The sequence below is a fragment of the Anomaloglossus baeobatrachus genome, chromosome 5, assembly GCF_048569485.1.
Source record: "Anomaloglossus baeobatrachus isolate aAnoBae1 chromosome 5, aAnoBae1.hap1, whole genome shotgun sequence".
Taxonomy (NCBI): domain Eukaryota; kingdom Metazoa; phylum Chordata; class Amphibia; order Anura; family Aromobatidae; genus Anomaloglossus; species Anomaloglossus baeobatrachus.
This window is the reverse complement of record NC_134357.1, coordinates 510,295,848-510,310,079: the sequence shown is the minus strand read 5'-3', so window position 1 is coordinate 510,310,079 and position 14,232 is coordinate 510,295,848.

The following is a 14,232-nucleotide window of genomic DNA, read 5'->3' as shown; positions in this document are numbered from 1 at the left end:
TGGGGTTGATGATGGGCTGGTATGTCTCCTCCTCCAACTCCACGGGCACGAAGGACCTGGACAAAGCGTCTGCACGCACGTTCTTCTCCGCAGGCCGAAAATGGAGTTGGAAATCAAATCGAGCAAAAAACAAGGACCAGCGGGCTTGTCGTGGGTTCAGTCTTTGGGCAGACCGCAGGTACTCCAGATTCTTGTGGTCCGTGTATATGATCACAGGGTATACAGCTCCCTCCAAGAGGTAGCGCCATTCCTCCAAGGCCAGCTTCACGGCCAGTAGCTCCCGATCCCCGATGGTGTAGTTGCGTTCGGGTGCCGAAAAGCTCTTGGAGAAGAATCCACAAGTGACCATCTTTCCGGAGGGGGAGTTCTGCATCAACACTGCCCCGGCTCCTGAGGAGGAGGCATCCACCTCTAAGGTGAACTGTCGGTTCAATTCAGGGCAATGGAGAACCGGGGAAGAAGCAAACGCTTGTTTCAAGGAGCAGAACGCGGCATCGGCCGCCGGGGACTAGTCCTTAGGATTAGCTCCTTTCTTAGTCAAGGCAGAGAGAGGTGCAGTCAAGGCAGAGAAATGCGGGATGAATTGACGGTAATAGTTCGCAAAGCCGAGAAAGCGTTGGATAGCCTTCAGTCCGGAAGGAGGAGGCCAGTTGATGATGGCAGACACTTTCTCTGGGTCCATCTGCAGGCCAGTGTCCGAGATTACATAACCCAGGAAGGGAAGAGACGACTTTTCAAAGATGCATTTCTCGTACTTGGCGTATAGACGGTTCTCTCTAAGCCTCTGGAGAACTAGCTGCACGTTCTCTCGGTGGGTTTGTAGATCCGGAGAGAAGACCAGGATGTCGTCCAGATACACCACGACACAGACATAGAGGAGATCTCTGAACACGTCGTTCACCAGTTCTTGGAATACTGCCGGAGCATTACACAGACCAAAGGGCATGACACAATACTCGTAGTGCCCATCCCGAGTGTTGAATGCGGTTTTCCATTCGTCTCCAGAGCGAATGCGAACCAGGTTATAGGCCCCACGGAGGTCCAACTTGGTGAATACACGGGCTCCTCGGAGCCGATCGAATAGTTCGGGGATAAGCGGCAGAGGGTATTTGTTTTTTACGGTAATCTGGTTTAATCCCCGGTAGTCAATGCAAGGGCGCAGATCACCTTCCTTCTTCTTGACGAAGAAAAACCCTGCTCCGGCAGGGGACGAGGACCTCCGAATGAACCCCTTAGCCAGGCTCTCGGTGATATAGGCAGACATAGCTCGTGTTTCAGCAGGGGACAAGGGGTATATCCGTCCTCTAGGAGGCGTAGTTCCTGGCAGTAAATCAATGGCATAGTCGTAGGGACGCTGAGGCGGTAGTACCTCTGACTCTTTTTTGTCAAAAACGTCCGAGAAGGACCAGTAGGCAGAAGGCAGTCCTGGTAGAGACTCTGGAACTGGAGGGCGTCGGACGGGCTGGATGGATTTCAGACATCTCTCGTGACACGAGGAGCCCCATCGGGTGATTTCACCTGTACTCCAGCTGACCGATGGTTCGTGTGTCAGTAACCATGGGAGTCCCAGCAGGATCTGATGAGACATGCGCGGGAGAACGTAGAAGGTGATCTTCTCGGTGTGCAGAGCACCGATCCGTACTTCCACAGGCTTGGTGATCAGTGAGACGGTGTCAGAGAGGGGTCTCCCATCTACAGATGCGATCACCAGCGGTTTCTCTAGTGGGAGGACAGGCACCTGGTACTTATCCACCGTGGCCTGCTGGATGAAGTTGCCTGCTGCTCCGGAATCGAGATACGCCTCTGCCGTGAACCGGGTCTCTTCTGTAGTGACTTGAATAGTCCAGGTAACGGAGTCTGAGAGAGTCCCAGCACCTAGGGTGGCCTCTCCTACCAAGCCTAGGCTTTGGAGTTTCCCGGCTTCTCAGGACAGGAGCGTAGCAGGTGTGTGCCATCACCACAGTAGAAGCAGAGACCCTTTGCTAGTCATTCTGCTCGGCGTTGCTCCGACTGCCTCAGGCGGTCAATCTGCATGGGCTCGTAGGTAGATGCGCCAGGTGACGCCAACTGGGGAGCGATGGACTTCTGTGGTGGGGAGGAGTGCCGTATCGGACGCCTCTCGCGGGACACCTCTTTGGATCATTCCTGAAAGCGAAGATCCACTCGAGTCGCTAGAGCAATCAGGGCATCCAGGGTGGACGGCACGTCACGACCAGCCAGCTCATCTTTAATACGACCCGAGAGTCCCTCCCAGAAGGCGGCGGTTAGGGCCTCATTGTTCCACCCGAGTTCCGAGGCCAAGGTGCGAAAACGAATGGCATATTGGCCCACCGTCAGAGTCCCCTGACGTAGCCGGAGGAGGGATGAGGCAGACGCGGAGGCGCGTCCGGGCTCGTCAAAGGTGCTGCAAAATGCCTGCAGGAATTCCTGGATGTTGGTGGTTACCGGATCCTCCTTCTCCCACAAGGGGTTCATCCAGGCCAGTGCCTCTCCCTCTAGATGGGACATCATGAACGTGACCTTGGCTTGGTCAGAGGCAAAAAGGTGCGGCAGCAGCTTGAAATGGAGGGAGCATTGATTGATGAATCCCCTGCAGGTCTTGGCATCTCCGGCGTACCGGGGTGGTGAGGCCAAACGAAGTTTGGAAGCATCCGAGGAGGCTGCCACGGGAGCTGTGGCCGTGGATTGTACAGTGGAAACCTGAGATGCCAAGGTTGTGGCTGTCCCTGGTAGCGTGTTCAGGCGGGTATCCACAGAAGACATAAAGTTCAGCATGCGGGTCTGGGTCTCGCGCTGGCGTACGAGTTCCTGCTGCAAGGCCGCTAGTGCTTCGGCGGGATCCATGGCCTGTTCTAGCTGTTACGTCCGGGTGGTGGAAACACTGGACCGTACACCGATTTCCCCTGAGGAGGCAGCCAGGCCGGTCACCCCGCCAGAGGGTCCTGATGCACGGCAGCCGAAGCACAATTGGTAGCTGGACAGTCCGTAGAGGAGCAGGAAAGGTGGATGGTGCAGAGCACACAAAGTTCTGGACGGTAGCCCGGGTGACGAAGCTCAGGGTCCGAGGCCGGGTTGTAGGGTCAGGCGGGATCCGGAACCTGCTGAGCGATGGAACGGGTCACCGAACGGACCCAGGGACTGGAGACTGGCGGAGCTGCAGAGGTGGTGGAACATCCGCCGAAGTCACCGTCAGGGTCCAGGGATGGACTTGGTTCGGAGCGACTGGCGTGGCAGGGCAGGCTCTGCGAAACAGACAGGGTTAATGCAAGGCAAAGCACAGGGCAAAGCAATACGGGGACCTGAACACTAGCTTGCTAAACACGTAGAACAGGCCCCGCCCACCAGGAAAGTGAATCTTAATATACCCTGTACCTGTCTAAGCAATTTCCTGTTTCTAGGTGCTGGCCCTTTAAGAAAGGGTCAATGACCGCGCGCGTGCCCTAATGCGCATGCGCGAGGCCCGAGTACCAGAAGCCAGTCCAGGGAGCGGTGCAGAGGAAGCAGGGGTGCCCGGCTGGGAGTCCCACGTCGCAGAGGAGCGCCGGGAGCGGGGAGCTGGACGCATGGAGGCCGCAGGCGGGGAAGAGGAGGCCGGGACCGGAGTGGTGAGCAGGGGACGCCGCCGGGGAGCGGGGAGCGGGCCACGGGGACCGGAGAGCGGGGCCAGGGGACCGGGAAGCGTGACAACAGGACTACTTCACTGCATCAATGGGACAATGGATAGAGCCATGTACCGTAAAATCCTCAGTGACAACCTCCTTCCCTCCACCAGAACATTAAAAATGGGTCATGGCTTGGTTTTCCAGCACGACAATGACCCAAAACATACAGCTAAGGAAACGAATGAGTGGCTCAAAATGAAGCACATTAAGGTGATGGAGTAGCCTAGCCAGTCTCCAGACCTTAATCCCATAGAAAACTTATGGAGGGAGTTGAAGCTCTGAGTTACCAAGCCACACACTCAAAATCTTAATGTTACACGCAACGACGTATCTAACGATATATTGCCGGGGTCACGGATTCCGTGACGCACATCCGTCATCGTTGGCGACGTCGTTGCGTGTGACACCAACGGCCGTTAACGATGGAAAATACTCACCAAAACGTCCATCGTTGACACGTCGTTCATTTTAAAAAAATCGTTGATTGTTGAGGACGCAGGTTGTTTGTTGATCCCCAGGCAGCACACATCGCTACGTGTGACACCTCGGGAACGACGAATTGCAGCTTACCTGCGGCTGCCGGCAATGAGGGAGGAAGGAGGTGGGCGGGATGTTACGGCCTCTCATCTCCGCCCCTCCGCTTCTATTGGGCGGCCGGTAAGTGACGACGCTGTGACGACGCACCAACCTCCACCTTAGAAAGGAGGTGGTTCACCGGCAACAGCAACGTCGCTAGGCAGTTAAGTCTATGTGATGGCTCCTAATGATTTTGTGCGCTACGGGCAGCGATTTGCCCGTGACGCGCAAACGACAGGGGCGGGTGCTTTCACCAGCGATATCGCTGCGTGTAACGCCCCCTTTAGAGATGAAGAGTTGACCAAAATTCCTAAAGTCAAGTGTGCAAACCTCATCATCAACTACAAAAAAGTCTGACTGCTGTGCTTGCCAACAAGAGTTTTGCCACCAAGTATTAAGTCTTGTTTGTCAGAGAGACCAAATATTTATTTCTCTGTGCATAATGCAAATACATTTATATAATTTATACAATGTGAGTTTCTGGATTTTATTTTTGATATTCGATCTCTCACTGGTAAAATTAACCTAACCGTTAAATTATAGACTGTTCATGTCTTTGTCAGTGTGCAAACTTAGAAAATCACCAAGGGATTAAATAATTATTTCCTTCACTGTAATCCATCGATATATCTGTGTTTGGGGAACCTAATCGCTTCTGTGAGTTCAAGCATCAGGATTTTTAGCCTTTGCAAACCTCAGAAATGTAATAACCTGGATTATAGAGCTATCATAGACATGTTTGGTGTGTCTAGGGTGGTGAAAGTATGCTTGGATATATGGTTGTCATAATATTCAACTAACACGTTTCTGTAAGAAAATATGAAAGATAGACAAGGCACTCCCAGTATTCCCCCTTTTTTTGCTTTTTGCTCTATTTTTGTCTCCTCCATTGTGAGATTCTCTTGATCTCTGCCTCCTTTCTGCATTCTGTCTTTTCTTCCTTTCTTTCCTTTTTTATTTTTATTTTTATATTTATTTTTATATATCTTTCCAATATGAATTTGAAATATTGTGAATCATGCATACCAGATATATATATGAAATTTTGTAAATATTGTCTGTATGTTTTCTCTTTGTTTTGGATATCAATTTTCTTTTTCTGATTGTAAAAATATTATGTTTAATTTTTTTCTGTACAGTGCTATTGATGAAGGTCCAAATAGGACCGAAAACGTTAAAGCACATAAATAAATTTTCATGCAAAGCAAAAAAAAAAAATGGGAGTGCCTTGTCTATCTTTCACTTTATGGCTTTGGAACCTAAAGTGCACCCCAATATCTTGTTGTCACACGGACAGGAGGTGCCATCCCCTTTTTTCGTCATATCTGTAAGAAAATATGACCTAAGAGAGGATTAGGTCTTTATTCTCATTTTCCATGCATACAATTCTCCATCCTCCTCTCATCTGACTAGAGAGAGAAGTGGGGGGTCTGGATGACATCCTACAGAATATCTCACCTAACCATTGCAGATCTAAAGAAGTTAACAACAAAGTTATTAACAAAGTCGGAGTCGGAGTTGGTGTCAGACTCGGGAAAATTAGGGAGTCGGAAGTTTGGCTTACCAACTCCACAGCCCTGATCTTATAGCTATATTCCTATCTTTGGTGCAGGATTAATTTGGAATATGATTATTTAAAGGACATATGGAGATTAGCAGGGTTACACGACATTGAGCAGGGGCACCATCACGTGCATTGCTGTTCAGGGTGGCAATTTTTGGGAAATTACAGTACTTCAGATTTTACCCACCATCAGCTGGTACTGAGAGCTAATGAATGGGAAACAGACTTAAGGCTTTTCCCTACCATCTTATCCTCCAGAACTTTCCATAATTTATTTTATTAGGCTCCTGTATGATTACTCTGACCATGTACCAGAGCAGAGAGTAAACTAGTATCTCTTCTTCAATTCTCCAAGGACAGTGTACTGTTGAAGGCTATTGTACTAAGTTCCAGTATTGGGCCATAGACTCATAGTGAAATGACCATTTACCATCGTTCTCACACTAGACTTTCTGATCAAACTAAGGATATGTTAGTAAAGTTTTCTCCTCCTTACTTGCTTGATCTGTGAAAGCAGACAGGAATTGAGAGTTAACAATCCAATTCCACATAAAACTTGAATACCTACTTTGTTATGGACATAATTATATGAAGATATCCAAAATACAGGACAAAATGACGCAGGCACTGTGTATCGCACTTCAATTTGCACTCAGACATTATAATAGTTATCATAAGAAATTCTGTGACTTTCCTGTGTTTTAAAGATGATTCAGCTCCTTAGAGAACAATGAAATATACTGTATATCTGTATAAGTTTCTTCACTGCAGTTTGACCAATAGTGAAAGAATATGCAGCCTTAGATTGCATCCAAGAAACTCGCTATAAGTATTTCAAGTTCCTCAATAAACCCAGTCTTGTTCCTCTTGTGAGCAAAGCATTTTGGTCTCTCTGGATCCTTTGTATGCATACATACACTGTGTGCAGAATTATTAGGCAAGTTGTATTTTAGAGGGGTTTTTTTAAATATTGATCAACAATGATCAACAACTATGTTCTCAAACAACCCAAAAAAATGTTTGGAAGTTGGAGTGTTTTTTTTTAGATTTGGCTATCTTAGGAGGATATCTGTGTGTGCAGGTAATTATTACTGTGCAGAATTATTAGGCAACTTAACAAAAACCAAATATATTCCCATCTCACTTGTTTCTTTTCACCAGATAAACCAATATAACTGCACAATATTTAGAAATAAACATTTCTGACATGCAAAAACAAAACCCCAAAAAATTAGTGACCAATATAGCCACCTTTCTTTATGATGACACTCAACAGCCTACCATTCATAGATTCTGTCAGTTGCTTGATCTGTTTACGATCAGCATTGCGTGCAGCAGCCACCACAGCCTCCCAGACACTGTTCCGAGAGGTATACTGTTTTCCCTCCCTGTAGATCTCACATTTTATGAGGGACCACAGGTTCGCTATGAGGTTCAGATCAGGTGAACAAGGGGGCCATGTCATTATTTTTTTATCTTATATAGGGTGTTGATGTCATTACACCACGCCCCTCCTCATTACAGAGCTGCACATCACCTGATTTACTTAATTGGTAGTTGGCTCTCAAGCTATACAGGTTGGAGTAGGACAACATGTATAAAAAGTATCATGTGATCAAAATACTCATTTGCCTAATAATTCTGCATGCAGTGTAGATCAGACTCATAATTTGGAATATGGGTAATTAGGATGGTATGTGCATGATTAATGGCACAGCTAAATCAGTTGGCTCCCAACGTGGGGCTAGTACGAGACTTCCAGACGATGGCAGCTGCGACCTTGCCTCCATTTTTCAAATGGACTACACACGAGGAAGGAGATTGAGCAACTCCATCAAAAGGTAAGAAAATTATTTACCTACTAAGAATCCTAAGCAGGTTGGGATGACTCAGTCACATCAACAAGGGGTAAACTATCAAAAAGATGGATCTTCATAGCAACTGCACAGAGTCTGGATGTCAGATGCATGTGTATCTCAAAGGCAACTGCTGCCAGAAAAAACGCCAGTGTTTAGATGGATCCGGGCACGATCTCTTAAGTGCACAGATATTTCCCTATGACTGTGCAAAATGATTACTCTCTGTTTCTTTATCTTATCTAGAAAAAAATTGTATGGTTTAAACGGTTTATCTGTTTTTTTTCTACCTTTTTATTATGTGTCTAAGAACCAACAGGCAGGTAGTTGTTAGTTATCTGCCTGTTGCACCCGGCACTGATCTTTGCAGCACAAAGCAGTTACAGACAACTCCTGCCGGCGATTCAACATCATCCAATGATATCACATCGACAGCGCAGAGGCTTGTCTTCCACTCTGCTCTGTTGTCAGGGAGTGACTGCCGACATCAAGCTGATTGACAGCTGGCTCCCAACTGCCTAACTTCGGGAGTCGGATTTGAATTATCATGACTGCGGCTGTCACGCCCCGTTGCCAGAGCAGCACAGAAGAGGAAACTGTTGATATGGAGCAGCAGTCAGTCACCGCTCTGTGTTGGCAGTGATCAAAGCCAAGCACAACAGGGAGGGATGTGGCAGCTACCTGTCTGTTATTTTTTCCCACGGTTCTCCACCTGTGATCGCAGGTAACCTGACCTAGCAAATTTATTTATTTATTTTTACTACGATCTACAGTGATATGCAGACAAAGTCTGTGATTGGTTGCAGTCTGATGCTGCCACATAAGCTGGGGACGCGTCTGACTGACTGCAACCAATCACAGGCACCAGGACTGCCGGTGGGTGAGGGAAGCAGTGAATATTCATGAGCAATAATATGAGCAGCCCTGGAAGAAGAATGAGCCACAAGAGCAGTTACAGCAGCGCCAGAGACTTGGTAAGCGTGAGGCGGTTGCTTCAAATCCCCTATCCCATCTACCACCATTTTTACGCACCGGATTTTAGTCCCATAGACTTACATGGGAACCGGCGTCCGGCCAGATATCCAGGATCAATTCCAGGCCAGAACCAGATTTTTTAAAAATCCAGTTAGGTTCTTCGATCCCGCTTATCTGCGAGTCCACCCATGACTACTTAAGGCTCTTTTGTTGATGCCAAGCTGACAAAAGTTCCTGGTTTGCCTTTGCTAAAATTATGTTTTCCTATTAAATTACAGCTATAGAAAATTGGAGTGAAATATATACAGTGGGGGAAAAAAGTATTTAGTCAGCCACCAATTGTGCAAGTTCTCCCACTTGAAAAGTTGAGAGAGGCCTGTAATTGACATCATAGGTAGACCAGAACTATGAGAGACAAAATGAGAAAACAAATCCAGAAAATCACCTTGTCTGATTTGACAAGAATTTTTTGCAAATTATGATGGCAAATAAGTATTTAGTCATCTAAAAACATGCAAGATTTCTGGCTCTCACAGACCTGTAACTTCTTCTGTAAGAGGCTCCTCTGTCCTCCACTCATTACCTGTAGGAATGGCACATTTTTTAACTTATCAGTGTAAAAGACACCTGTCCACAACTTCAAACAGTCACACTCCAAACTCCACTATGATGAAGACCAAAGAGCTGTCGAAGGACACCATAAACAAAATTGTAGCTCTGCACCAGGCTGGGAAGACTGAAGCTGCAATAGGCAAGCAGCTTGGTGTGATCAAATCAACTGTGGGTGCAATATTAAGAAAATGGAAGACATGTAAGACCACTGATAATCTCCCTCGATCTGGAGGTCCATGCAAGATCTCACCCTGTGGGGTCAAAATGATCACATCAACAGTGAAAAAAAAATCCCAGAACCACATGGGGGGACCTAGTGAATGACCTGCATAGAGCTGGGACCACCGCAACAAAGACTACCATCGGTAGCACACTATGCCACCAAGAACTCAGATCCTGCAGTGCCAGACATGTTCCCCTGCTTAAGCCAGTACACGTCCGGGCCCATCCAAAGTTTGCTAGGAAGTAGTTGGATTATCCAGAAGAATATTGGGAGAATGTCATATGGTTTGATGAAACCAAAGTAAAACTGTTTGGTTGAAAAACAACTCGTCGTGTTTGGAGGAGACAGAATGCTGAATGCATCCAAAGAACACCATACCTACTGTGAAGCATGGGGGTGGCAACATCATGCTTTGGGGCCATTTCTCTGCAATGGGACCAGGACGACTGATTTGTGTATATGAAAGAATGTTTGGGCCATGTATCATGAGATTTTGAGTGCAAACGTCCTTCCATTAGCAAGGGCATTGAAGATGAAATATGGCTGTGTCTTTCAGAATAATGATCCCAAGTACACCACAGGGCAATGAAGGAGTGGCTTTGTAAGAAGCATATGAAGGTCCTGGAGTGGCCTAGCCAGTCCCCAGATCTCAACTGCATAGAAAACCTTTGTAGGGAGTTGAAAGTCCTTGATGCCCAGCGACAGGCCCACAACATCACTGCTCTAGAGGAGATCTGCATGGAGGAAATGACCAACATACCACCAACAGTATGTGCCAACTTTATGAAGACTTACAGAAAATGTTTGACCTCTGTCATTGCCAACAAAGGAAATATAACAAAATATTGAGATGAACTTTTGTTATTGACCAAATACTTATTTTCCACCATAATTTGCAAATAAAATCTTGCCAAATCAAAGAAGGTGATTTTCTGGATTTGTTTTCTCATTTTGACTCTCATAGTTGTGATCTACCTAAGATGCCAATTACAAGCCTCTCTCATCTTTTTAAGTGGGAGAACTTGCACAACTGGTGGCTGACTAAATACTTTTTTTCCCCAGTGTACACCCTTCTTTATGTGTGTGTGTGTGTGTGTGTGTGTGTGTGTATGTATATATATATATATATATATATATATATATATATATATACATATGGCACCCTTGAAATGTTTCAACAAAAGGAAGCATTTCTCACAGAAGATTATTGCAATTACAGTTTTCCTTTGTGTGTATTGGAACAACATACAAAAAAAGAAAAAAAAAAACAGGATAAAAGGCAAATTGGACATAATTTCACTGGCCAAAATTGTTGACAACTTTCCAAAATTGTTGACAACTTTCCAAAATTGTGGGTAAATAACCTTGTTTCAAGTATGTGATACTCCTTCAAACTTACCTGTGGATAGTAACAGGTGTGAGCAATATGAAAATCGCACTTGAAACCAAATAAAAAGGAGAGAGGTTGACTAAATTTTTGCTTTGTTTGTCTCTGTGTGCCACACTAAACATGGAGAACAGAAAGAGGAGTAAAGAACTTGATTACCAAAATTGGTTAAAGATGTTAACAATCTATGAATTACAAGTCCATCTCCAGTGATCTTGATCTTCCTTTGACCACACAACATACATAATAAAGAAGTTTACAAACCTTGTGTCACAAGGGTACCACATTGCAGAGTGGTCCCTTCTATTTCTGGTGTCAGGAGATTGCAGCACAGGGATATATGCACACTTACACAGGTTAATGTTGCTGGCTGTGCATACTCCCCTGGGTCCGGTGCTATAAGAGTTAAGTAGTTCTTCTGATCTCCTAATTCAGGATGAAAACAAGGTCCTCAGCTGTTCTGTCTTCACAATTTTCCTCTGCTATAAATACTCCCCACTCAGCTCAAGGAGTTGCCAGTGAATGCTCTGATTAGCTAGCACCTAGACAGAACTTGTAAGCTGAGGACCTTGAAGTCATTTTGGGAGCAACAGCTGGAGTTTGTTGTGTGGAAGTTGTGTTGTGTTTTCCCTTCTTGTAATCCCTTTTCAGTTTGGCTCACTTGTCCTTTCCTCTTTACTCCTTCATGTAGTTTGGAGTGCCTGGTGCAATTGCTGTTTCTTTCATCCCTGTCTGTCTTATCCTCTCTGAGTCTTTGCTTAGAACAGGATTAGTGTTCTCGCTGCCCTGTGCAGTAGACAGGGTAGTGTTCAGGAAAAAAACAGAGATATTGATGTGTTCACCACACGGGGTGAAAGAACCCATCTAGAGACATCAGGAAGCTCAGGGTTTCTGAGGGTAAGTGTTAGGAGTTGCCCCTCCCTATCATTCCCTATTGGCAGTGCAACCGTTCCCCTGTCTTGCCTTGCGCCGTCCTTGGTGTAGCGTGACAACCAGGAGCTGCCCTAGAACCTATCGTCAAACAAGTCCATCCTCACCATCAGAGGCTCTGGTGAAGACTAGGTAGGCACTTACTCACGTCCATTTCAGGGTAAGCCTGATTCTGAAATCACTGGGTCTTCATCCCTCTCTTCCCTCCATCTCTGTACCGTGACACCATGGCACTGTAGCTGATTTCCCTGGACGTTGATGGCAGAGAAAAATTGATGAAAGGTTACAAGCAGGACAGTCCGTATGGTGTATAAGCAGCCTCAATCAAGTTTCAAAGTGCCAGCACAAAATAACCGTCAATATATGAAATGCCATGGTAGGAGACCCAGGAGGACAACACTACTGTCTGAGACATAAAAAAAAGTAGAGTGCAAATTGCCAAAATGTACATGAGCAAACCAAAATCCTTCTGGGAAAGTGTTTTGTGGTCTGATGAGACCAAAATACAGCTTTTTAGTAAAGCACATCATTGTACTGTTTAACGAAACTGGAATGAAGCCAACAATGAAAAGAACAAAATACCTATAGTCAAATATGGTGGTCTTTAAAAGATGTTTTGGGGTTGTTTTGCTGCCTCTGGCACTGGGTGCCTTGACTGTGTCCAAGGCATCATGGAATCTGAAGATTACCAAAGGATTTTGGGTCGCAATGTAGTGTCAGAAAACTCGGTTTGCATTCTAGGTCATGGGTCTTCAAGTAGGACAATAATTTGAAACATACAGTTAGGTCCAGAAATATTTGGACAGTGACACAAGTTTTGTTATTTTAGCTGTTTACAAAAACATGTTCAGAAATACAATTATATATATAATATGGGCTGAAAGTGCACACTCCCAGCTGCAATATGAGAGTTTTCACATCCAAATCGGAGAAAGGGTTTAGGAATCATAGCTCTGTAATGCATAGCCTCCTCTTTTTCAAGGGACCAAAAGTAATTGGACAAGGGAATCAAGGGCTGCAATTAACTCTGAAGGCATCTCCCTCGTTAACCTGTAATCAATGAAGTAGTTAAAAGGTCTGGGGTTGATTAGAGGTGTGTGGTTTTGCATTTGGAAGCTGTTGCTGTGACCAGACAACATGCGGTCTAAGGAACTCTCAATTGAGGTGAACCAGAACATCCTGAGGCTGAAAAAAAAGAAAAAATCCATCAGAGAGATAGCAGACATGCTTGGAGTAGCAAAATCAACAGTCGGGTACATTCTGAGAAAAAAGGAATTGACTGGTGAGCTTGGGAACTCAAAAAGGCCTGGGCGTCCACGGATGACAACAGTGGTGGATGATCGCCGCATACTTTCTTTGGTGAAGAAGAACCCGTTCACAACATCAACTGAAGTCCAGAACACTCTCAGTGAAGTAGGTGTATCTGTCTCTAAGTCAACAGTAAAGAGAAGACTCCATGAAAGTAAATACAAAGGGTTCACATCTAGATGCAAACCATTCATCAATTCCAAAAATAGACAGGCCAGAGTTAAATTTGCTGAAAAACACCTCATGAAGCCAGCTCAGTTCTGGAAAAGTATTCTATGGACAGATGAGACAAAGATCAACCTGTACCAGAATGATGGGAAGAAAAATGTTTGGAGAAGAAAGGGAACGGCACATGATCCAAGGCACACCACATCCTCTGTAAAACATGGTGGAGGCAACGTGATGGCATGGGCATGCATGGCTTTCAATGGCACTGGGTCACTTGTGTTTATTGATGACATAACAGCAGACAAGAGTAGCCGGATGAATTCTGAAGTGTACCGGGATATACTTTCAGCTTAGATTCAGCCAAATGCCGCAAAGTTGATCGGACGGCGCTTCATAGTATAGATGGACAATGACCCCAAACATACAGCCAAAGCTACCCAGGAGTTCATGAGTGCAAAAAAGTGGAACATTCTGCAATGGCCAAGTCAATAACCAGATCTTAACCCAATTGAGCATGCATTTCACTTGCTCAAATCCAGACTTAAGACGGAAAGACCCACAAACAAGCAAGACCTGAAGGCTGCGGCTGTAAGGCCTGGCAAAGCATTAAGAAGGAGGAAACCCAGCGTTTGGTGATGTCCATGGGTTCCAGACTTAAGGCAGTGATTGCCTCCAAAGGATTCGCAACAAAATATTGAAAATAAAAATATTTTGTTTGGGTTTGGTTTATTTGTCCAATTACTTTTGACCTCCTAAAATGTGGAGTGTTTGTAAAGAAATGTGTACAATTCCTACAATTTCTATCAGATATTTTTGTTCAAACCTTCAAATTAAACGTTACAATCTGCACTTGAATTCTGTTGTAGAGGTTTCATTTCAAATCCAATGTGGTGGCATGCAGAGCCCAACTCGCGAAAATTGTGTCACTGTCCAAATATTTCTGGACCTAACTGTACTTCAAGAAGCACCGA